General features: G+C 40.7%; 1 protein-coding gene across 2 annotated transcripts in view; it reads left to right on the plus strand.

Annotated features, from left to right (window-relative positions):
• The first annotated feature begins 3,459 nt into the window (after window positions 1–3,459).
• btbd7 (BTB (POZ) domain containing 7) overlaps window positions 3,460–24,984 on the plus strand; it is a 130,257-nt gene continuing 108,732 nt past the window's right edge. The window contains exon 1 of one of the 2 annotated variants that reach the window (XM_045211265.1): window positions 3,460–3,895. The gene's annotated coding sequence lies outside the window, so the exon portion shown is untranslated. The remainder of the gene's footprint in view (window positions 3,896–24,984) is intronic. The other variant, XM_041866026.2, reaches the window with a different exon arrangement.

Here is a 24,984-nt window from a genome sequence, read left to right on the forward strand (position 1 = left end):
TACCGAGACTAGCCTACAACACCACAATGCAATGAGTAATTGCATTATTGTTTTAAAGCGAGTACAAAATTCTACTCTAGGCTGCAGTGCAAATGTCATTTGAATAACAGCACAAAAGCCCTGTCATTTGAATGTTTCATTAGATTTGGATCAGTTATGGGTCTACTCTCAACAGTTTATAAGGTCTAGAAAGGCACAGTAGCAGGTCAGTCTGGCTTTAATTTTACTTCCGATACTGAATGCCCTGTATGTTGCTCCCGAGTGGCGCAGTGGTCTAAGGCAGTGCTAGCTGTGCCACTAGAGATCCTGGTTCGAATCCAGGCTCTGCTGTAGCCGGCCGCAACCGGGAGACCAATGGGGCGGCGCACAATTGGCCCAGCGTCGTCCAGGGTAGGGGAGGGAATGGCCGGCAGGGAGGTAGCTCAGTTGGTAGAGCATGGCGTTTGCAACGCCAGGGTTGTGGGTTCGATTCCCACGGGGGGCCAGTATGAAAATAAAAAAGAATAATGTATACACTAACTGTAAGTCGCTCTGGATAAGAGCGTCTGCTAAATGACGTAAATGTAATCATAATTCTCCCAAATCCTCCTATAATAATGTGGCCACATATGCTCCCGGCAGGCCCAGTTATTCAGGAAAGTTTAACTCACGCTCTGCCTCCTCTCCAAACCGAACAGCTATTCTTCGGGCACCTAGAATCTAACGCCTCAATATAGACTAAATATTTATAATTTCACTTTTAAAATGTATTACCTTTTATATGTTGTTATAAACACAACCAGTCACAATGTTTTAATCTGATTAGGCTACTTCAAAAGTCTCCTGTAGGTCTGCGCACGTTCATCCAAAATATAATTTCAGCATCCTCAAAATGGTTTGACATTAACCAGGTTTCCATCCAACCTTTTTATGCAAGTAAAGTAGCCTACATGTCAGATAAAAAAAAAAAATCACTACATCATAAGAATGCATGAAGTTTATTATACAGATTAACTAAATTATAATGAACTTCACTGGGTGGTGAAAGTGCACAGTGATGAGGTTGATTCTGTTGTCAAAAAATATTGAGGGTCTTATTCTGGTGAATGATGATCAATGCTTGGCTGCCATTTGAAAAATGAAAATGATCTTGCATTTTTTTCATAATAATCTCATCATGTAGTACGTGCCAATACCAGAGTGGGCACATTCGCTATACATACAGTGCACTCATTCAAGGGTTTTTCTTTATTTTTACTATTTTCTACATTGTAGAATAATAGTGAAGACATCAAAACTATGAAATAACACATATGGAATCATGTAGTAACCAAATAAGTGTTAAACAAATCTAAATATATTTTATATTTGAGATTCTTCAAATAGCCACCCTTTGCCTTGATGTTAGCTTTGCACACTCTTGGCATCCTCTCAACCAGCTTCACCTGGAATGCTTTTCCAACAGTCTTGAAGGAGTTCCCACATATGCTGAGCACTTGTTGGCTGCTTTTCCTTCACTTGGCCGTCCGACTCATCCTAAACCATCTCAATTGGGTTGAGGTTTGGGGATTGTGGAGACCAGGTCATTTGATTCAGCACTCCATCACTCTCCTTCTTGGTAAAATAGCCCTTACACAGCCTGGAGGTGTGTTGGGTCATTGTCCTGTTGAAAAACAAATTATAGTCCCACTAGGCCCAAACCAGATGGGATGGCATATCGCTGCAGAATGCTGTGGTAGCCACACTGGTTAAATAAATCCCAGAGAGTGTCACCAGCAAAGCACCCCCACACCATAACACCTCCTCCTCCATGCTTTACGATGGGAACTACACATGCGGAGATCATTTGTTCACCCACACCACGTCTCTCAAAGACATGGCGGTTGAAACCAAAATTCTACAATTTGGACTCCAGACCAAAGGACAAATGTAATGTCCATTGCTCGTGTTTCTTGGCCCAAGCAGGTCTCTTCTTCTTATTGGTGTCCGTTAGTAGTGGTTTCTTTGCAGCAATTCGACCATGAAGGCCTGATTCACGCAGTCCCCTCTGAACAGTTGATGTTGAGATGTGTCTGTGACTTAAACTCTATTAAGCATTTATTTGGGCTGCAATTTCTGAGGCTGGTAACTTTAATGAACTTATCCTCTGCAGCAGAGGTAACTCTGGGTCTTCCTTTCCTGTGGTGGTCCTCATGAGAGCCAGTTTCATCATAGCGCTTGATGTTTTTTGCGACTGCACTTGAAGAAGCTTTCAAAGTTCTTGAAATGTTCCGTATTGACTGACATTCATGTCTTAAAGTAATGATGGACTGTCGCTTCTCTTTGCTTATTTGAGCTGTTCTTGCCATAATATGGACTTGGTCTTTTACCAAATAGGGCTCTTCTGTATACCACCCCTACCTTGTCACAACACAACTGATTGGCTCAAACGCATTAAGAAGGAAAGAAATTCCACAAATGAACTTTTAAGAAGGCAAACCTGTTAATTGAAATGCATTCCAGGTGACTACCTCATGAAGCTGGTTGAGATAATGCCAAGAGTGTGCAAAGCTGTCATCAAGGCAAAGGGTGGCTATTTGAAGAATCTCAAATATAATATATATACATTTTTGATTACTACATGAATCCATTTGTGTTATTTCATTGTTTTGATGTATTCACTATTATTATATAATGTAAAAATAAAGAAAAACCCTTGAATGAGTAGGTGTGTCCAAACTTTCAAATATTTGCCACTGCTCAACTAAATAAATCTCAGTCGACCAAAATGGGGCCAGCCCTAGTAGGGAGGGATATATTTTCTGTTTGTCGAGATTGACATAGTCTATTATTGTGGTGTTGAACATGCAAACCATGATATTGAAGTGCCCGAAGTAGGTATGCTTTGTTAATTGGTTGTGTGGTGCATTGGCACAGAAACCTGTTGGTGGAAAATGTGTTGCATATATTTTATATAATTATAAATATGGCATCAAAATGTAGATTTGATTTCCCCCAAGCTGATCATTGATCATGGTGTAATGAAACAGGCAGGAAGAGTGAGCTCGTCTGTGGTGGTCGGCAAAACCTCAACCTTCTGGCCCGTAGCCCTGCGTGGGATCCACTGCAGCAGAATATACGTTTTTGGTTATCAGAGATTTTAGTTTAGAAGAACAACAGGGTTTTTTCAAAGAATGAGTTCAGCCTCCAAGGCTGACGGCCTGTAGTAGGTTATGTTGTGGCCAAAGTAGTGGGAAGGTGTGTTGGGGATAGTGGTGTGTATATATAGGGTTAGATGGCGGAGCAATTTCATTTCAACCCCCATTTCTATTGTGACCAAATGTGCTATGCACTTTCCAAACTGTGAAAGGCAGCAATATGCAACATAGCGTCTAGTCTGCCGGAAAGCCACATGAAGAAGAAGAAGAAAAGTGCAATGAGGTTATCTTGAAGCTAGTGGGAGCACGCGACCAACATCACCTGTCTAACCAGAATGTGCAACACTGGAGTTTTCCACAGCTCCCAATGCCACTGTGCCTCTGCAACTCGTCCACAAACCAAACAGTCAGCAAAGTGTCGTGCAGTTGACATCAACCAGGGTCAGTGTACCTTTTGGTCAATGGATTTTGCAGTATAACGTGGAACCAGACACTCCAAAGCAGAGTAGCCCAATGTTAGCAAAAAGAGAAGTCTAGTTACACATTTTAGACAGTGGAAAACGGAATATCTGAAACCCAACGATCCACAGTTGACACTCGAGTGCGCGAGGACTACATTTATGTTCTGGGGTTGTGTTGCTTTAGCTAGCTAAACTGTCTAAACTTGCACACCACCGTGGGGACTGTTAGCTAAAGTAGCAACCCAAAACGAACAGTCTACGAAGTCAAATCATACCGTACGAGGAAGAGGGCTGCAAAACCATACTTGACCCTATGAGGTAGGCTTGCTTACACTTAGGTGGAGTTCATAGCTATGTCTAGATATCTAAACAGCTAGCTATATGTAATTGTACTTGCATTAGCTAGTTAACTAACATTGCTTCATATCTCCTTGTTAGCAATTGCAACATCGTCGACAGCGACAAACCACGGGTGGTTAGCGTTAGCACTAAGCTAGCTAACTTACCCGTCCCAACGTTTTTGGTCGCGCAGCTAACTAGCTATATAGCTAACGTTAGCTAGCTAGGTATGATTTAACGTTAGCAAGTGACTCTTAACTAGTTAACGTTACCCAACAACGTTACATATGACGTTAACGTTAAAACGACCTAACGTTAGTTGTAAAAATTATTATCAAACAACGCTAGCTAGCCTAACTAGCTAACGTTACCTAGTTTATAGTAGCTAACGTTAACCGACTCAGCTAGTTTGCCCGACACCAACTAACTAGCTAACGTTAACTTAGATAGCTAACGTTAGCTAACTGTCACTGAAGTGGACAATGCAAGACTAACGTTAGAGTAGTAAAGTTGCAAAGGACAATTCAGCATTAACGCTAGCTATTTGAGGATGTAACGCGTTAGTTAGCTATCTTTGTTATAATTCTAAAATATTTGGTTATAGCGACTTTCTAGCCAGGACAGAAATGGGATTGAAGTTGGGTTTCTCGCTAACGCAGAGATCCTATTACGTTGCTACAGCCAGCTAGCCAGACAACGTCACCAAGCTAACCAGGTTAGCAATGTACTTTTTCATTGTAGTTTATTGGCCAACCTGTACTTTCATTCGTTGTGAACTAGGTAACGTTAGTTAAATTGAGGCTTTTGTCATGTTTTGGTAGCTAGCTAGCAAGGTTGGGTATCACGTGACCAACCTCAGACCATGGGTTATGTTTTTTTTATCGATTTTTCTGAATTCCTCTCCTCGTGACTCTCTGCCCTTACTCCCTATGCGATGTAGTAGAATCAAACACTTGTTACAAAAGCGACAGCTTGCCACGAAGTAGTCTATTTGCATGCCAATTACAGAAGAGATTTATGAGTGATAATTTGGGGGTAGCCTTTGATCGTGACTATCAATTCCATTACACACAAGTCATTGGACAAAGGCGTCTTCTGAATGGGGGAGTTTTGTTAAGAGGCTCGATGCTTTTTCTGAACATTAATGTAGGGTTTCCGCCACTAACGAGTTCGCCAGTCGAAGTCCCGCCCCCATTCATTTTTAACGGGAGCACGCGGAGCAATGCCCAGGGGGTTGTGGGAAGGTGAGCGGCGCGAACCCTGCAGGTAGAGCTATAGGTTGCAGTCCAAACAAGTTATTTCTACCCCCTCGTAATAGCCACTTTCCCTTGGGGGAATCCCCATTGAAACCGGATGTAGTTTGATTGCCATCTTAAGTGGTGGTCCAATTCACTAGAGGGAGTGAGTGAATAACTGATCACTTGTGGGGTTGATATGACCAACAATTCAATGCAAACTGTAGTCACGTGTCATACTCCAGTGGTGGCGAAGTGTCAAATTTAATCAACATGTCTGCTTTTCGGCATGTCATACAAAATTATTAAGCTAGTTTGCTCAAATAAATGTATAGATGACATTGATTTTAGTTTTGGCTAAGTCTCATGGTGAGGACCCTATAAAACATAGCTAGCTTCATAATTTTTTTGGGGAGTTCTGAAATGTATTTCAATAAATTACCAAACTATACAACTATCTAGCCAGCTATGGGTAACTGTAGCTAGCTAGCTACCTGACAGGAGTGCTTGCTAGGTACATTAATAGCTTTAGGTTGGTTGTTTTTAAGCTCAATTTCAAGCTTTCCAGCAAGGATGTTGCCTCTACGATCAAACACTCCCTCGCTTAGTCAAGGGACATTTAAGGTACACTCTGATGTGACGATGTAAAACGTCATTCAAGGGCTGAGGGTATATATATATATATATATATATGCCATTTAGCAGACGCTTTTATCCAAAGCGACTTAGTCATGCGTGCATACATTTTTGTGTATGGGTGGTCCCAGGGATCGAACCCACTACCTTGGCGTTACAAGCGCCGTGCTCTACCAGCTGAGCTACAGAGGCTGAGGGCTGTCTACTTTGAATATGGACTGCAGCTATAGAAAAGGTTCTGCTCTACTTTATGCAAATTGCATGTGGCCACTGCTGCGTTAACCAATCAGGTAAGGAGCAAATGTTTGCTTGAAAATCTTCTGTTCATGAAACATAGTTCCGCAAGCACAACTAAAAAATATGGAGGAAAGACAATCATCCAATTCTATATGATTTTGCTTTGCTAGAATACAGAGACAAAATCATAAGGTCAATGGCATGGAGGAGGATTCTAGAGATTGTTGGTGTTGATGGTGGGTGAAGAGAGATGTGCACAATAATGTTTGCTTGAGCTGCTAGCTAGCTATAAACATCAAGCAACCTAAACCTCAAAACTGTGATCAAAGCCACCATTTATAAATGTGCTGAATAAATTATATTGTGGAATTTGCCCACGAAAGGATATAAATCCCCAGTAACATTCATTATAACATTGTAAATTATACACTAAGCATGGATTTCTCATGTAATATGCTACCAATTGGATTATGGTATTTTAACATTAGGATTTTCATATATTTAAACAATAAGGCCCGAGGGGTTGTGGTATATGGCCATATACCACAGCTAAGGACTGTTCATAAGCACGACGCAACGCGGAGTGCCTGGACACAGCCCTTAGCCGTGGCATATTGGCAATATACCACAACCCTCCAGAGGTGCCTTATTGCTATTATAAACTGGTTACCAACGTAATTAAAGCAGTAAAAATAAATGTTTTGTCATACCCGTGGTCTGATATACCACGGCTGTCAGCCAATCAGCATTCAGGGCTCGAACCACCCAGTTTATAATAAAGCTTATGGCTCTTTCATTATACTTGTCATGACGTTGATGATTATAGCTCACTTTCTGTAAAATACATGGGCCTACATGCACATGAAGGAGTACTTTGGGCAAAGGGAATTGTGGCTGTGCAAATCTCTTTACCCATCAACACCAACATCTCTGCAATCCTCCTCCATGCCATTGACCTTCTGATTTTGTCTCTATATTCTAAAATCACTTTCAGCAAATAAACGAGGTAGAATTACAACGCTCCCCATGCCACATTATTTTCTTTTTTGGTATTTTGAATTGGCATACAAATTGCCAGCTCCTTATTTTCATGTGCAGTACCTAGAATACAAGATTGGATTTGCACTAAACAATTTCATGTCAGGAAAATCATGTAGAAAATCTGGCTTAGGGTAAGCCTCATCTACATTATCTACTGGTATCATTTTAAATTGAGAACATAAAGCTAGCTCATCAATATACAAGTGATGTGTGCGTTGAGATATTCTCTGCTTCAGATGTACAATTGAAGTCGGAAGTTTACATACACTTAGGTTGGAGTCATTAAAACTAGTTTTTCATCCACTCCACAAATTTCTTGTTAACAAACTATAGTTTTGGCAAGTCGGTTAGGACATATATTTTGTGCATGACACAAGTCATTTTTCCAACAATTGTTTACAGACAGATTATTTCACTTATAATTCAATGTATCACAATTCCAGTGGGTCAGAAGTTTACATACACTAAGTTGACTGTGCTTTTAAACAGCTTGGAAAATTCCAGAAAATGATGTCATGGCTTCAGAAGCTTCTGATAGGCTAATTGACATCATTTGAGTCAATTGGAGGTGTACCTGTGGATGTATTTCAAGGCCTACCTTCAAACTCAGTGCCTCTTTGCTTGACATCATGGGAAAATCCAAAGAAATCAGCCAAGACCTCAGAATAAAATAAAGGGGAACCCTTGCAAGCCGAAGAACACCATCCCAACCGTGAAGCACGGGGGTGGCAGCATCATGCTGTGCGGATGCTTTGCTGCAGGAGGGACTGGTGCACTTCACAAAATAGATGGCATCATGAGGAAGGAAAATGATGTGGATATATTGAAGCATCATCTCAAGACATCAGTCAGGAAGTTAAAGCTTGGTCGCAAATGGGCCTTCCAAATGGACAATGTCCCCAAGCATACTTCCAAAGTTGTGGCAAAATGGCATAAGGACAACAAAGTCAAGGTATTGGAGTGGCCATCACAAAGCCCTGACCTCAATCCTATAGAACATTTGTGGGCAGAACTGAAAGGCGTGTGTGAGCAAGGAGGCCTACAAACCTTACTCATTTACACCAGCTCTGTCAAGAGGAATGGGCCAAAATTCACCCAACTTATTGTGGAAAGCTTGTGGAAGGCTTCCCGAAACGTTTGACCGAAGTTAAACAATTTAAAGGCAATGCTACCAAATACTAATTGAGTGTATGTAAACTTCTGACCCACTGGCAATGTGATGAAAGAAATAAAAGCTGAAATAAATCATTATCTCTACTATTATTCTGACATTTCACATTCTTAAAATAAAGTGGTGATCCTAACTGACCTAAGACAGGGCATTTTTACTAGGATGAAATGTCAGGAATTGTGAAAAACAGAGTTTAAATGTATTTGGCTAAGGTGTATGTAAACGTCCGACTTCAACTGTACAATGACAAGGGGCACATTTATTGCACATGCCCATTAGGCCAGTAATGCCATCATACTGTAGGCCTCTTGGTTGCATTGGTGACACATGCCATTATGATAAGCTGCAAAATGGGTTCACATGGCTGATATCCTGAGACCGTAACAATCAAATAAAACCGATTGGAGAGCTCTCAACTTTCTCATTTGAGAAAGCCACACAGAAACACAGACAAATTAGAGACCGATCCCCTTCACACATTTTTTATTCCAAAATTGGGATCTGTGATTAATGAACATTGACACTAGTTCATCTTGAATAATGAATCAATATTGAATGAATGAAAAATATAATTTCAAAATGTACAAATAATCTAACTTATTTATAGATGTTTGACATTTTAGGAAGTAGGCTATTATTGTTAAAGCATAATTTCGGGTGAACAAACAAGTCCATCCCAGAGGTGGCCAACCATGCTCCACTCCCTGATCTACTGCGTGAGCAGATTCTATTCCAGCCCAGCAATAATACACATTATTATCAACTCATTAGGTTTGATAAATTGAAACAGGTGTGTTAGTGCTGTGCTGGAACAGAAGCCTGCACACCCAGCATTAGGGCTGTCCCCGACCAAAAAAAATCTTGGCTGACCAGGAGTAGTCTGTTCTTTCAACCAATCGACACACCCTATGTGTTTTAATAAAGTCAACTATACAGTACCAGTCAAAAGTTTGGACACACCTACTCATTCAAGGAACTTTCTTTATTTTCACTATTTTCTACATTGTAGAATAATAGTGAAGACATCAAAACTATGAAATAACATGTAGTAACCCAAAAAGTGTTAAACAAATCAAAATGTTATTTGAGATTTTTCAAATAGCCACCCTTTGCCTTGATGACAGCTTTGCACACTCTTGGCATTCTCTGAACCAGCTTCATGCGGAATGCTTTTCCAACAGTCTTGAAGGAGTTCACAAATGCTGAGCACTTGATGGCTGCTGTTCCTTCACTCTGTAGTCCAACTCATCCCAAACCATCTCAATTGGGTTGAGGTCGGGTGATTGTGGAGGCCAGGTTATCTGATGCAGCACGCCATCACTCTCCTTGGTCAAATAGCCCTTAAACAGCCTGGAGGTCTGTTTTGGGTCAATGTCCTGTTGAAAAACAAATGATAGTCCCACTAAGCGCAAACCAGATGGGATGGCGTATCACTGCAGAAGCTGTGATAGCCATGCTGGTTAAGTGTGCCTTGAATTCTAAATAAATCACGATAGTGTCACCAGCAAAGCACCCCCACACCATCACACCTCCTCCTCCATGCTTCACGGTGGGAACCACACATGCGGAGATCATCCGTTCACCTACTCTGCGTCTCACAAAGACACGGCGGTTGGAACCAAAAATCTCCAATTTGGACTCATCAGACCAACTAACAGATTTCCACCGGTCTAATGTACATTGCTCGTGTTTCTTGGCCCAAGCAGGTCTCCTCTTCTTATTGGTGTCCTTTAGTAGTGGTTTCTTTGCAGCAATTCAACCATGAAGGCCTGATTCACACAGTCTCCTCTGAGCAGTTGATGTTGACAGGTGTCTGTTACTTGAACTCTGTGAAGCATTTATTTGGGCTGCAATTTCTGAGGCTGGTAAATCTAATGAACTTATTATCTGCAGCAGAGGTAACTCTGGGTCTTCCTTTCCTGTGTGTGTCCTCATGAGAGCCAGTTTCATTATAGCGCTTGATGGTTTTTGCAACTGGACTTGAAGAAACTTTTAAAGTTCTTGAAATTTGCCAGATTGACTGACCTTCATGTCTTAAAGTAATGATGGACTGTTGTTTCTCTTTGCTTATTTGAGCTGTTCTTGCCATAATATGGACTTGGTCTTTTACCAAATAGGGCTATCTTCTGTATACCTTGTCACAACACAACTGATTGGCTCAAACGCATTAAGAAGGAAAGAAATTCCACAAATTAACTTTTAAGAAGCCACACCTGTTAATTGAAATGCATTCCAGGTGACTACCTCATGAAGCTGGTTGAGAGAATGCCAAGAGTGTGCAAAGCTGTCATCAAGGCAAAGGGTGGTTACTTTGAAGAATCTCAAATATAAAATATATTTTGATTTGTTTAACACTTTTTTGCTTACTACATGATTCCATATGTGTTATTTCATAGTTTTGAATCTTCACTATTATTCTACAATGTAGAAAATAGTAAGAATAAAGAAAAACCCTGGAATGAGTAGGTGTGTCCAAACTTTTGACTGGTAGTGTATGTACTGTATATAAAGAGCTGTAGAAAACAAATTATTTTGATATTGATTCGTCACAGCACCGCAAGAGAAGGGCACCCCAGCCAGCACCCATTCCTCTCAAATGAGTCAGTATTTTTTCTGAAAACATAGAAAGCCATCGGACAGCTACCGCATGCTTTCATCCCCATTTCGCGCCTCCCTTCTGGCCTAAAGTGCACAATCTCCTCTCCACTGGCCCCTTGTTTCCCTGATTCAGCTTTTTGACTCCAGAGTATTCCCAGAAGCCATCTTGTTCATTTGTGGCTGTGCTGCCCAGGAAGCATTCTTTTAGTAGTAAAATTGCTTTTGTGACACTAAATCAAAATCAAATCATATTTTATTTGTCACATGCACTGAATACAACCGGTGTAGACCTTACAGTGAAATGCTTACTTACAGGCCCTTAACCAACAATGCAGTTTTAAGAAAAAATAAGTGTTAAAGTATTTACTAAATAAACTGAAGTGAACAGTAAATTAAAATTTAAAAAATAAGAAAATAGAAAAATAACATGATTAAAGAGCAACAATAAAATAACAGTAACAAAGTTATATATACAGGGGGTACCGGTACAGAGTCAATGTGCGGGGTCACCATGGTTAATAGTGGTTATTAGCGTATTAACCGTTATCTTGTGTCACAGCACATTTGTCCATGTTGAAGGATTAGAGTAGCTTGGTGCATTTTCTTTTCTCAAAGCTGTTTTGAGAGGAAGCAGAGCTGAGAGCGGGTGTGCTCTACAGAGAAGCATGACCGACGCATGAGGGTTTAACATGGTAGAGTATGGGCTATATCTGTCCTTGTTTGTGTGCTACAGTGGAGCATGCATTTCCCTATATAGGGCTGTTCTACCCTTATTAAATAGCATGCCACTCGTTTTATGGTTATGCTGAACATGGGCTAGGCTATGTGTAATGTTGCGTTTATATTGGTCCGAGGTAGTGACAAATAAGTATCGTCGCTTAGATGTGAATTAGTTTGGAATCCCCTGGTGAATCTGGAATTGTCATTGACCCTACCTGCTATCACAATACGTTTATGCCCCCCACGGGGGAACAATACTCGTACCGGTATAAATTGCTTGTGGGATCTCGGCCAACTCGGAATGCATTTTCAAATGTCTTCAAGCCATCTTTGTCAAGGAAATGTACATTTGTGTAAAAATTGTGTTGGCAGAGGCTGCGTGTCCAGATCAAACCACTATGTCCCGCCCCGCAGGACGCTTCTTCCTCATAGCTAAATAACCTTATGTTCTGCGCATGTTACTTTACATAAGCTGCTTCTCACCTTCCCTTCATGATGTGTAACTACTGTTTCGTGAACAAATGTTAGTCTATTGTGTGAATAAGTCTACCTGTATCTTGTTTCAATCAAAGCAAATAGTGGTGCTTGCTGTTGAGTTTTGGCCGCATGAGCAAAAAAAAAAGAGCATTCAGCACATGAGCACAATCATCCTAAAATCTCTTAAGACATTTCCTGTTATCTTTAGTCTAACAGCAAAGTTATACTGTGCTATGATATATATCTGTTATGTAGCATATTCATTAATCATTAAGTGATCTTGTGAGACAAACTTTGATCCAACTTTAAACAAGCACCATTCTGAGAAGTGGCTAAGCGTCATTAGCCCTGTCTACACATTGCATTGGGGCAAAAACAATCTGCATTTTATCATAACATAGAACTGTTATTTAGCTTCTCACTGATTATGCAACACCGCATGATTTGACAACATGCCCGTCAATTCAAGTGATCAGTCTGCCGCATATAGGCTACGATGTGGAAGGTCAATTCAATTTGTGTGGTTATAGTTACAACCGACAGAAGTTTGTACAACATGGACAAGGACAAATATGTCTGATCATCGCCCTGTGGTGAATGAGAACAGGAAGAGCGTGGGGAAGCATCAGCAGAGGGAGTATCAGCTATGCAAAAAAACATTGTGCGTAAAGTAGCACATGTGCAGAAGGTAAGGTTGTTTAGCTATCAGGAATGGCATCCTGAGAGTCTGGTCATGCAGCCCCTCAGTTTTTTATTATTATTAGAAACCAAACTTTTTGCTTTGATTTGCCTATGACATCAACTAAATTATAGTGTGTGTGAGCATATATCAGGTAGGTTTCAATATCAGCAAAAGTTGTTTGTAGATTAGGCTACAAAAAAAAGTGCGCAAAGTAAATGTTTTGCTCTTGGAAATGTATCTCCTCTTCTACATCTTTTCTTTCAGAACATTATTAAACTGTCCTTCATAGTCATGCATTCTGGTCTTGATGGACTTCTATGAGCTTAAGCAAATTGGAATGCATCACATCATGGGCTTCATAGTCATCCAGATTGCTTCAGCGATCTGATACGTTCACACTACATATTTAAAACAAGCACCCCTCTTAGTGTCTTAGGATAAAAATAAGTGTCCTCCGCCCCTCTATATTAAACACCATGATCTAAATTTGAGATGCTTTTAAAGTCTCATACATTCTGATAGATATTGGAGCCATTTCCGTATAATGTGAAAAGATGTTGGACTGGTGGGCTCATTAATGTGATTTTTTTTTATAGCGTGTCCTTGGCGAACATATTGCCAGTTGGAAGGAGGTCGTATTAAGACCCATAGTAATGGAAAACCTTCAATTTATCTAGCAGTACAGAGACACTTGCTAGACAGTTTGTTCTCAATAAAGCGTCAGATTCCCCATCTCACTTCAGTTGTCCTCTACTGCATGTGTAGGCCTACACAATGTCAACATATAAACCAACATGGACAAATGTTCCGAATAAATCATATACAAATGGTAATAGGAAACGTGGCACTACATTTTAATGCTAAAAGGGCCATCAATCATCATGTGCCAAAGAAATGGGCTAGGCCTGAACAGAAACAGCCACCTTTTGAAATGTAGCTGTCATAAGTTTAGGCCGGCAGTCGTTGATGAGGTCCCAGCGGTCATCAGGTGGCCTGCCCTCTACAGTGAGGGAAAAAAGTATTTGATCCCCTGTTGATTTTGTACGTTTGCCCACTGACAAAGAAATGATCAGTCTATAAATTTGATGTTAGGTTTATTTGAACAGTGAGAGACAGAATAACAAACAAACAAATCCAGAAAAACGCATGTACATTTTTTTTATTAATTGATTTGCATTTTAATGAGGGGAATAAGTATTTGACCCCCTCTCAATCAGAAAGATTTCTGGCTCCCAGGTGTCTTTTATACAGGTAACGAGCTGAGATTAGGATCACACTCTTAAAGGGAGTGCTCCTAATCTCAGCTTGTTACCTGTATAAAAGACACCTGACCACAGAAGCAATCAATCAATCAGATTCCAAACTCTCTACCATGGCCAAGACCAAAGAGCTCTCCAATGATGTCAGGGACAAGATTGTAGACCTACACAAGGCTGGAATGGGCTACAAGACCATCACCAAGCAGCTTGGTGAGAAGGTGACAACAGTTGGTGCGATTATTTGCAAATGGAAGAAACACAAAATAACTGTCAATCTCCCTCGGCCTGGGGCTCCATGCAAGATCTCACCTTGTGGAGTTGCAATGATCATGAGAACGGTGAGGAATCAGCCCAGAACTACACGGGAGGATCTTGTCAATGATCTCAAGGCAGCTGGGACCATAGTCACCAAGAAAACAATTGGTAACACACTACGCCGTGAAGGACTGAAATCCTGCAGCGCCCGCAAGGTCCCCCTGCTCAAGAAAGCACATTTACAGGGCCGACTAAAGTTTGCCAATGAACACCTGAATGATTCAGAGGAGAACTGGGTGAAAGTGTTGTGGTCAGATGAGACCAAAATCGAGCTCTTTGGCATCAACTCAACTCGCCGTGTTTGGAGGAGGAGGAATGCTGCCAATGACCCCAAGAACACCATCCCCACCGTCAAACATGCAGGTGGAAACATTATGCTTTGGGGGGTGTTTTTCTGCTAAGGGGACAGGACAACTTCACCGCATCAAATGGACGATGGACGGGGCCATGTACCGTCAAATCTTGGGTGAGAACCTCCTTCCCTCAGCCAGGGCATTGAAATGGGTCGTGGATGGGTATTCCAGCATGAAAACACACGGCCAAGGCAACAAAGGAGTGGCTCAAGAAGAAGCACATTAAGGTCCTGGAGTGGCCTAGCCAGTCTCCAGACCTTAATCCCATAGAAAATCTGTGGAGGGAGCTGAAGGTTCGAGTTGCCAAACGTCAGCCTCGAAACCTTAATGACTTGGAGAAGATCTGCAAAGAGGAGTGGGACAAAATCCCTCCTGAGATGTGTGCAAACCTGGTGGCCAACTACAAGAAATGTCTGACCTCTGTGATTGCCAACAAGGGTTTTGCCACCAAGTACTAAGTAATGTTTTGCAGAGGGGTCAAATACTTATTTCCCTCATTAAAATGCAAATCAATTTATAACATTTTTGACATGCGTTTTTCTGGATTTTTTTGTTGTTATTCTGTCTCTCACTGTTGAAATAAACCTACCATTAAAATTATAGACTGATCATGTCTTTGTCAGCGGGCAAACGTACAAAATCAGCAGGGGATCAAATACTTTTTTCCCTCACGGTACCTCCCTCCCGTTGGCACATCACTTAACTGAATCTGGCAGGTTCATTTGTTTCCACTCCACTGGTGTTGTACTGGACGGATGGTAGTTTATCAGTCTGTTAAGACTTCTGATTGTGTTGTGTAGGAATGGCTTCTTGTGAAAAGGCACAGGAATTTTATTAACATCTCAGATTGTAGCAAAAAGGATATATATATATATATATATATATAAAAAAGCATGATTGACATGAGAAAATCATAACTTGTAGTTGGTCATTGTTTTACATCCTGTACAGTTGGTGCAGTTGCTCACTTGTTTTAAGACCTGTAGCCACTGCCAGTAGGCGATGCCCTCATTTCCCATTTAGTTTTTGGAGGTGCACCGTTTTTGAGGACACATTTCCTTCTTTGATATCCTCTCACAGGATTTGCCCTCATTAAAGAGCTTTTTTGAACCATTCCCCTCATGAAATATGTAGGCTAATCAAAGCTAATTTCCTGCAATTCTACATATTTTGCCATGGCTTATGTTATTTGAGTTACTCAAACATATCAAAATCAATGAGGGCCCCCATGCCATGACAAATACTCCTGAATGCATAATATTTAGAATTTTAGATTCTACCTGACTGTCTAGCTTTTATTTTGGTGAATGTGAGTTCTGAAATATGATCTTATTAAACAAATGGTCTCCCGGTCGCGACACAGCCTGGGATTGAACCCGCGGATGTAGTGATGCAGTGCCTTAGACCGCTGCACCACTCGGGAGGCCCCTGATTTTGTTACTTGTCCAAAAGCTCAAATCACTTGTCCAAAAATAAAAAATGGTCAGTACTAGGCTTAGGCGATATACTGTTTATACCGTAAACCCGGGGTATTTCAATACCGTTTTAAAGCTCTTCTGGAGTATGGTTGGCCACCCTTATAATAATATGCCATTTAGCAGACAATTTTATCCAAAGCGACTTAGTCATGTGTGCATACATTTTTACGTATGGGTGGTCCCGGGGATCGAACCCACTACCCTGGCGTTACAAACGCCATGCTCTACCAATTGAGCTACAGAGGACCACAGAGGACCACACCCTTGGTAGCCTATGAAATATTGCAACATTACAATAAAATACTTTTTATGTATTTTATAAAATAATTCCTATAGAGCTAGAAATTAAGGTTGTCCCGTCATCGATGGGACAATAAAAAATGAATACGGTTCAAAACAGACTCTGGGACAGTTCTGGGACAACCACTGTACATTAAAACATTTTATAAAGCAATGAGGCTGATGCAACAGATCAGAACATTTAGCTTACGACCATCAGCTCAACAATGCGCAAATGGCTGTAGGCTCCATGGCTGTAGGCTCCAAAATGTGAATAGCGTGCACTGCACGTGGTCGTGTTTTGGCTAGGCTACTTTGAAACAATGTAAGATATTCTTCATAAATTGACATATAACATCCAGGTTTTAATCAATTAAGTTTATGGTTAAATCGTTTTTACAATGCTGACCGCCTCCGCTCAGATTCAAGGTGGATGATGTGCGGTGGGCGGCAGGTAGCTTAGTGGTTAAGAGCGTTGTGCCATTAACCGAAAGGTCGCTGGTTCTAATCCCCGAGCTGACTAGGTGAAAAATCTGTCGATGTGCCCTTGAGCAAGGCACTTAACCCTAATTGCTCCTGTAAGTCGCTCTGGATAAGAGCGTCTGCTAAATGACTTAAATGTAAATGTAAATGTGCAACAGGCACTGTCCTTCACTCTCCGGTGTTCTGTGCCTCGAGTAGGTATGTCGACAGAATCAAGCCTTTTAGATGTTAATAATCCTTCATTACATTTTTCAAACATGACTGGCCATATTTATGTAATTAAAAGTCATTAAGGTTTGGCTACGTTTTCTGGTGCCTCTTGTCAGCATCGGTTTGGACATGAGTCTGTAGCCAATATGAATATCACCTACACTTTTAACATGTTGGCCTATCTGATCCAGTAATTGTTTGATTTTGTTATCTATTTTTTTATTTGTCCATTTGGATTACTTAAAACTATATTCTTCTTATCCAACTTTTTTTTTTTTTTTTTACTTGTCCCGAACAAGAGGACAAGCATAAATGTCAAGCTCTGTATAGGTCCATTATCTTTTCTACATACTTTGTATCTGGTTTAAGTTTACACTGAAAACATTTTTCCAAAACATTATTTGACTGTTTGGACATAGGCGGCCCGCCGAAGACTTTAATATGCAGAAAAAAACATGCTAACATATTATGGTGTTGCTCCTTTTCAGCTCTGGGGAGATTTCTTTCAGCGCCAATTCTCTTTTGCTCTAACCAGGCCCCTTCTATTCTGGTTATAGAAGTCCGTTTGCCTCGAAGCCAACAATGGGGGAGGCACACGTAGGCTAAATCAGGCCATTTGCTGTCTTGTTGGGCCTCAGTAATCCTATACCAGCAGGGTCCGATTCCCTCAGTTTGATCAGCAGTGCATCTCAGCAAACAAGCCAGAGGTCACATCCCTTCTTTTCTATGTGGAACAGAAGTCCTTCTCTCTCTCAATGGAGGTGGGTGTGCTTCTCTTGTGTCCTTTGTTGATTTTTTTTGGGTCTATGACCTAAACATTAGTAGACTATACTGGTCTATTTGAAAAGTTATAGAGTGGGTGAACTGCAGATGGTATTGGTGACCAAAACCACTTTTGTTGCATATAGGGCAATTAGTCCGCTATTAGTGAGTGACCACTATTAGGGCGTTTTCACACACAGTTCTGAGCTATAGGCCTAGTTTGAATCATAGCTTGGTTATGTGTTACATTGTATTTTAATTGTTTTGCTCCCGTTGGTTTCACATTTGCCAAATGTCAAACAAACTACTATGCCTAAACAAAACCACGTGTTCATGCAAGTCATTTGTTTATTTTAGAAAAAGGCTCATGTTAAATCATATAGGATTATCAAGAAGCATAACTTGTCTGTCACAAGCTTCATATTACTTTCGCTTTGGTCTTCCAACAACATCCGAAATGAAACAGCGAAATAACTGCCCTAACTGCCACGTGAATAGTCTATATTCAGTAGCCTTATATCCCCGGTATAGCCCATGTCTCCCCTAATCCGCATCAGATGCGTTCATAAATGCGCTGCTACTCACAATGTTTCAGAGATGTTATGGTATTGCGTGCATTTCATTAAATGCTTGTAGTCAAACAACCAATAATACTCTGCGCCTCTGGTTATTTTCCTGTGTTTGGTGGAATCAGACCGTGACCACCCTTTTTGAGCGAACCATGTTTTTTTTGTGCACTCCTAGTGAGGATAGTGTTCACACCAGTCCAAACGAACCGAAGGGGGAAAACCGGCCAGAGTATGGAAAAACCGATCCAAACCAATTTGGTGTTTAAGTCCACTTAGTCCATTATTTCACTAGAACTAGAGTATAGATTTAAGTTATCCAAATGGACAAGTAGACATGCATTTTCATTTCCTATGATTTCCTCAAAGTATACTTTTGCAGAATTCCACTAGGGACTTGTATATGAAACGCAAGAACTGAAAACAGACTCCTTGTTTAAGTGTGAAAGTTTTTCTTTGGGAAAGTTGTTTGAGGGTAATCCTGATGTTGATGCGCAGATGAAAGGAAGTTCACCGCCTATTGAGAGAATGAATTCAGTCAGAGCCAAGCGCAACCAGTTTAACAGTAAATTACTTGGCGATTAGATTACCAAACACTGACAGAGAAAATGGTGCTAATGAGGAAGCAGTTGCAACTGGCCCAAAGAGCAACACCGATCTCTTCATCCCCTGCCAAGCCAGCCAGCTACGATCCTGTAATGTGCTCCCTCCGAGAGCCTCTTAAACAGCAGTAGGTCCTTCAACTTGACGGCAAGGGTGAAAGTTACCTAATCTATTTGTGTTTATGCTAGTTGTTATAGATAGATGGATGTTAGGTAGATATTTGACTGCTGAATCAAATGCATACTGGGTTTCTAAAAAGGGATTGTGTAATGTAGCATAATATGAAGGTGTTCAACTTACAGCAGCAAGACAGGCAACTTACACTATTCCCTTTGCCCATGCATAGCAATGATTCATAAGACAACCAAAATGTAGCACATTTAAAATATATTTTTCCTTGTGAAGTATTCATTCTTCTGAAGGTCCCTACAGCTCCAAAAATACTTTTGCCTGACCTCTGCCTCCTTTCACCAGAGAGAGAAATTGGAGAGGGAAACGAAAGTGGGACGTATTTTTTTTCTTGCTTGTTGTCCTTGGCAACATATTTTTTTCCTCCAAATGACATTCTTAACCAGAACTGGACTGGAACAGATTTCTTCCTTTGTTCTATGGCCCGGCAGCATTGTCCCACCTGGGGTTTCCAACTGCCCAGTTTCCCTTACTGTCTGGTTCTCATTGTCCCTCATCCCCTTCCCATCCCTTCTCTAGCCGTCGCCTCCTCTCCAACCCACTAAATGAATCAATAGGCTGAAAGTGCTCTTGGCATTTGTGGCTTTATCCAGAATGGCGAGTTGCATGCAGAAAGCTCTTGTCTCATTGTGGTCTTGTCGGTTGCAAAGAATCTCTGCCTGGGCGGCTTTTGCATATTTAAAGGACAACTCTACCACTTTTAACATTTAGGTTGTTATTATGAAGTATTTAGGGATGTCCTACACAGTTTAAGTGTAATTTTATGATTTAATGTCAGAAATACCGTGACGAGTTCATGAGGCTTATTGTGAGGCCCATGTCTTTTAAAGTATCTGCGGCCATCAGGTGCATATCTGTATTCCCGGTCATGTGAAATCCATAGATTAGTGCCTAATGAATTTATTTCAATTGACTGATTTCCTCAAATAAACTGTAACTCAGTAAAATCTTTGAAATTGTTGCGTGTTGCATTTGTTTTTGTTCAGTATAGATTGGCATACCTTCATACTGACATTGTGCCTTACTGGGATATTCAGTAATGCCGGCACTGAACACAGAGCGCTATTTTCAAACCCCTCTGAGCCTCTAATCCGAAGATTAGCAATGCTAACAAGTACATGTAAAATCCCATAGAGAACGCTAACTAAATTCTTACGAGTGCATTGCAAACATTCTATACAGTCTCTGACCTAAAGTATTTGCAGGACAGACATCCCAGCTCAAAGTTATACTAGTAATAAAGAAAATGCTACTCACAGTTTGCTGCACGCACAAAACAAATATTAGGCGTCAAGGCGCTTGATCCTTGATTTAGAAGAATCTAACCACTTAGCTAGATAGCTAACTAGATACTAAATTAGCAAACCAAATGCACAACTGCAAAGCATTTAGCACATTTTAGACAGTTAAGTTAATAGTTATAAGATATGTAGCTGGTAAACATACTGTAACTAGATCACCTGGCACGTGCTGCACAACGATCGACACTCACAAGGCTCCGGTCAATCGTCGTTATGTGCTTGTAAACAAACACCACTTGACTGAAGACTACCGGTAAGCTTCATAATGAAAAATTCTGTTAGGTGAAATGAAGAACGCAATCTTCGTTATCTCTTAACGCATTGTACAAGTTGACTGCAGGTATTTACTTAAAAAGGAGCTACAAATATTCAAATGTATTTAAAAAAACAAAAACATCTAATAAATAGTTTCAACAGTGGCTATTTCCAAGCCTAGTTCCAATAGGCTTCCAGTGTTGTTAGATGGTTGCATGGACAGTCGCTGAGGCTTTATTTGTCTGTTATAGTTGAAAACACTTTATTTCAGATGCAGCAGGTTTAGCTACTTAGCTAGCTAGAATTGCTAATGTTAGCACCAAAGATACAGGCTGAAAGACTAGGATTTCATAATGATTTGCCTGTAAATTTCATAATAAATGTTCTTATAACAGGCCTACATGTAGTTTGTACAGTTTAAGACAGTCGCTGAGATGAAACTCTGGTGTTATTGTTGCAAACACTATGATTTCAGATGTAGCAGTTGTGCTAGCAAGCATGCTAACTAGATACATTAAGTCTTAGCGTAGCTAGTTAGCATCTAAATGCAAATAATTTTTGAGTGTATACCAGTTGATTGGTGACAATGACATGAACATAACTTATAACATGTTTAAGACAGTCGCTAAGATAAAACTCAGTTATTATTGTTGCAAGCACTATTATTTGGATGTAACGTTAGCAGTCGGGCTAGCTAGCATGGTAACTAGATACATTAACACTGTTATTGTTAGCGTAGCTAACTAGCATCTAATTGTAATTATTTTTGGGTGTATTGCAGTTGATTGGTGACAATGTCATGAACATATATTTAGCATGGCATTCATGCAAGCATTATAATATATTTACAATCTAAAAGTAATATGAAATTCACTCATCATTTATGACATAAGCAATATATTTAGACTAAACTTAATCTGGGGTTGATAGCCAGCTACCTAAGCTAACTGCAGGCTAACTAGGCAGAGCATTGCATCATGGGAGACTAAATGCACCCTGGGAATCGTAGTAAGCTGGAGACTAGGGCAATACAGAAGCTTCAAAATGTCAAATACTAGGAAAGGTGCCTTATGACTAACAAAATGATAAAACCCCAATGTATCAAATCTTGCAGTAGTGCATATATACTAGGGCTGTAACGGTACACGTATTCGTACCGAACCGTTCAGTACGGGGACCTCGGTTCTGTCCACACTGAACCCGAATGATTCATAATAAATAAAGAAACACTAGGCCTATAGGCTATGCCTACGCTGCATTGTATGCCATTGCCTGGTGAGTAAATCTGAGCTGAAAAAACATTGCAGGCTATTCTGTTAAAACCACTACAGCCAATGTGCACGTTGTAATAAAAATTTGAATCTTAACTGGCTGATTTCAAACTATCCTTTTGTGAGGCACAGCCGGGAACTCTGTAGATGGTGAGTGGTGGGATCGATAAACCATAATTGGAGGATCCTCCAATATTGTTTAAATCTCCAGTTTCTGAACATTTTGGCTTCACAATCGATTACAATGGTGATGGACAGAGTTGTGGATAAAAAGTTAATAGTACGTTCTCCACTGCTCAACGAGAATAGCCTATGCAGAGTGGTGCGTGTAGCTTGTTGGCCAATCACAAGTCATCAAAGCACCACTACTGTCATAGAGCCTCTGTGTGTGGCAAAGCAAGTTAGGAGATTATCTAATCAATGGAAGATGGAATTAAAATGATGGAAATAAAAGTTAAATGAGAAGTATATTCTACAACGAACAAGAGCCAACAGGTAGGCTGCTATTTAATAATCTGAATGGAGGTGTTATTTGTAACTGTAGGACAGGAAGGAAGCGCATGCAGACTCCATTAGCCTAGCTAACTTAGCTAGCTATCTTAGCCAACTAGCTTCTCACGGTTTGATGCAGTCAAGACAGGTACTACGTAATCATATTGGATGATAAATAATCTAGCTATGACAAGCTAGATGTTAGTCTACTAGCGCAAGTCGGCTCGGTTGGTTGCTGCCACTCCCTCCTTGCTCCTGTTTAACTCGCTCACAGTACACACACCGCAAGACCCCTCCTCCGCTGGCTATCCCTTGTGATGTATCACCTCTGGTTAATAAAATAGCTTACAAATGGGCTTTTCTGCTGCTTTCCTCACTCTGATCCGAGCACGTCTATACGGAACAGGTCTCTATATTGAAACATTTATTTATGCATATTTGTCCGGGTGGGAAAGCCCCAGGTCTATTTCGGAACCGGTCCAACTTTTTAGACCTCTATTTGAGGTCCAACATAAAAATCCCTGTCACAACAGACAATGCCAGGAACATTGTGAAGGATGTCACTGAAACTGGACTTCGGCCACAAATAGGGTGCTTTTTAATTTGGCGTATTTCCCAAATAAACAGAAATTAACTATAGTAACTGTTGGAATTTCTTTTTTCCGCTGTACCGTAACCGAACCGTGACCCTAAAACCGCAATATGTACTGAACCGTGGGTTTAGTGAACCGTTATATCCCTAATATATACTAAGAGCATAATAACTGGTTATAAAGTGGCGGAATTGTCCTTTAAAAGGAACTGTTTCTCAGTGGTGTACTATGCCGGAGCTGCATTGCTACAGACATGCAAGAGAATTCTGGCTGATGATCAAGAAAATGTTTTTTCAACAGACCAAAGCTGAATACACTCAGCCCCCATTAGTTTGTTGAAGACATGTTGAATAATATTGCCAGTCTTGTAGCATGTACACAATGGACCCAATTCTAGCTAGATGCACGCTTAAATAAAAGGTAGGCCCTAATGTCAAAGTCATTCAAGTCATCTTTTTATCCGTCTGCTATTATTCAGAGTGCACAAGGAAATTACACATTCTGCCCCTGTGAATACCAAAAATGACAAGGCATGCAAATTGATCCTTCGAAAAAATGCTTAAGTCAAAGTCTGGCCTTAATTGTGTCTGGGTGTTTTTTTTTATTTTGAGGGGGGGACAAATTGTAACGTGATGGTTTGTGCTTCACAAAGGCATTTTGTTGTAGGCGTATGTCCCTAGAGAGTAATTGGATAGTTATGTCACACCCAGGACCACATTGTTACCATGCAACTGGATTTGCTTATTCAATATGTAATTGTCAATTCACAGCGGTTCATTTGCCAGGGGCTGTGCTCTTGTGCTCTCCAACAAAACTTCAAACAAAGGCATTTTGATGATAATTTTGTTTAGTGTGGGTTGTGGAGAAATCTCTTGATTTAAACATCTTATGGAAATGGAAGACATACAAGACCACTGATAATCTCCCTCGATCTGGGGCTCCACGCAAGATCTCACCCCGTGGGGTCAAAATGATCACAAGAACGGTGAGCAAAAATCCCAGAACCACACGGGGGGACCTAGTGAATGACCTGCAGAGAGCTGGGACCAAAGTAACAAAGCCTACCATCAGTAACACACTACGCCGCCAGGGACTCAAATCCTGCAGTGCCAGACGTGTCCCCCTGCTTAAGCCAGTACATGTCCAGGCCCGTCTGAAGTTTGCTAGAGTGCATTTGGATGATCAAGAAGAGGATTGGGAGAATGTCATATGGTCAGATGAAACCAAAATAGAACTTTTTGGTAAAAACTCAACTCGTCGTGTTTGGAGGACAAAGAATGCTGAGTTGCATCCAAAGAACACCATACCTACTGTGAAGCATGGGGGTGGAAACATCATGCTTTGGGGCTGTTTTTCTGCAAAGGGACCAGGACGACTGATCCGTGTAAAGGAAAGAATGAATGGGGCCATGTATCGTTCCAACAAAGGGTATATAACAAAGTATTGAGAAACTTTTGTTATTGACCAAATACTTATTTTCCACCATAATTTGCAAATACATTCATAAAAAATCCTACAATGTGATTTTCTCATTTTGTCTGTCATAGTTGACGTGTACCTATGATGAAAATTACAGACCTCTCATCTTTTTAAGTGGGAGAACTTGCACAATTGATGGCTGACTAAATACTTTTTTCCCCCACTGTACTTTTGGTCATGTAGTGTAGATAAAGGCCTCATTGCCAAAATCCTGAAGTATCCCTTTAAGAAGGGAGCCTTTTGGAAACCCACAACACAAAGGAAATGTTTGGAACTGATATTCAGTCAAGATTTTAACAGATGACAACATGCTACCATGCTTATGTAAAGATGTGACTCATAAGCTTCTGCCATGCACCTGCCTCATGGGGTTTCAAGGCTAT

This window comes from Coregonus clupeaformis, chromosome 36 (genome assembly GCF_020615455.1).
Source record: "Coregonus clupeaformis isolate EN_2021a chromosome 36, ASM2061545v1, whole genome shotgun sequence".
Lineage (NCBI taxonomy): Eukaryota > Metazoa > Chordata > Actinopteri > Salmoniformes > Salmonidae > Coregonus > Coregonus clupeaformis.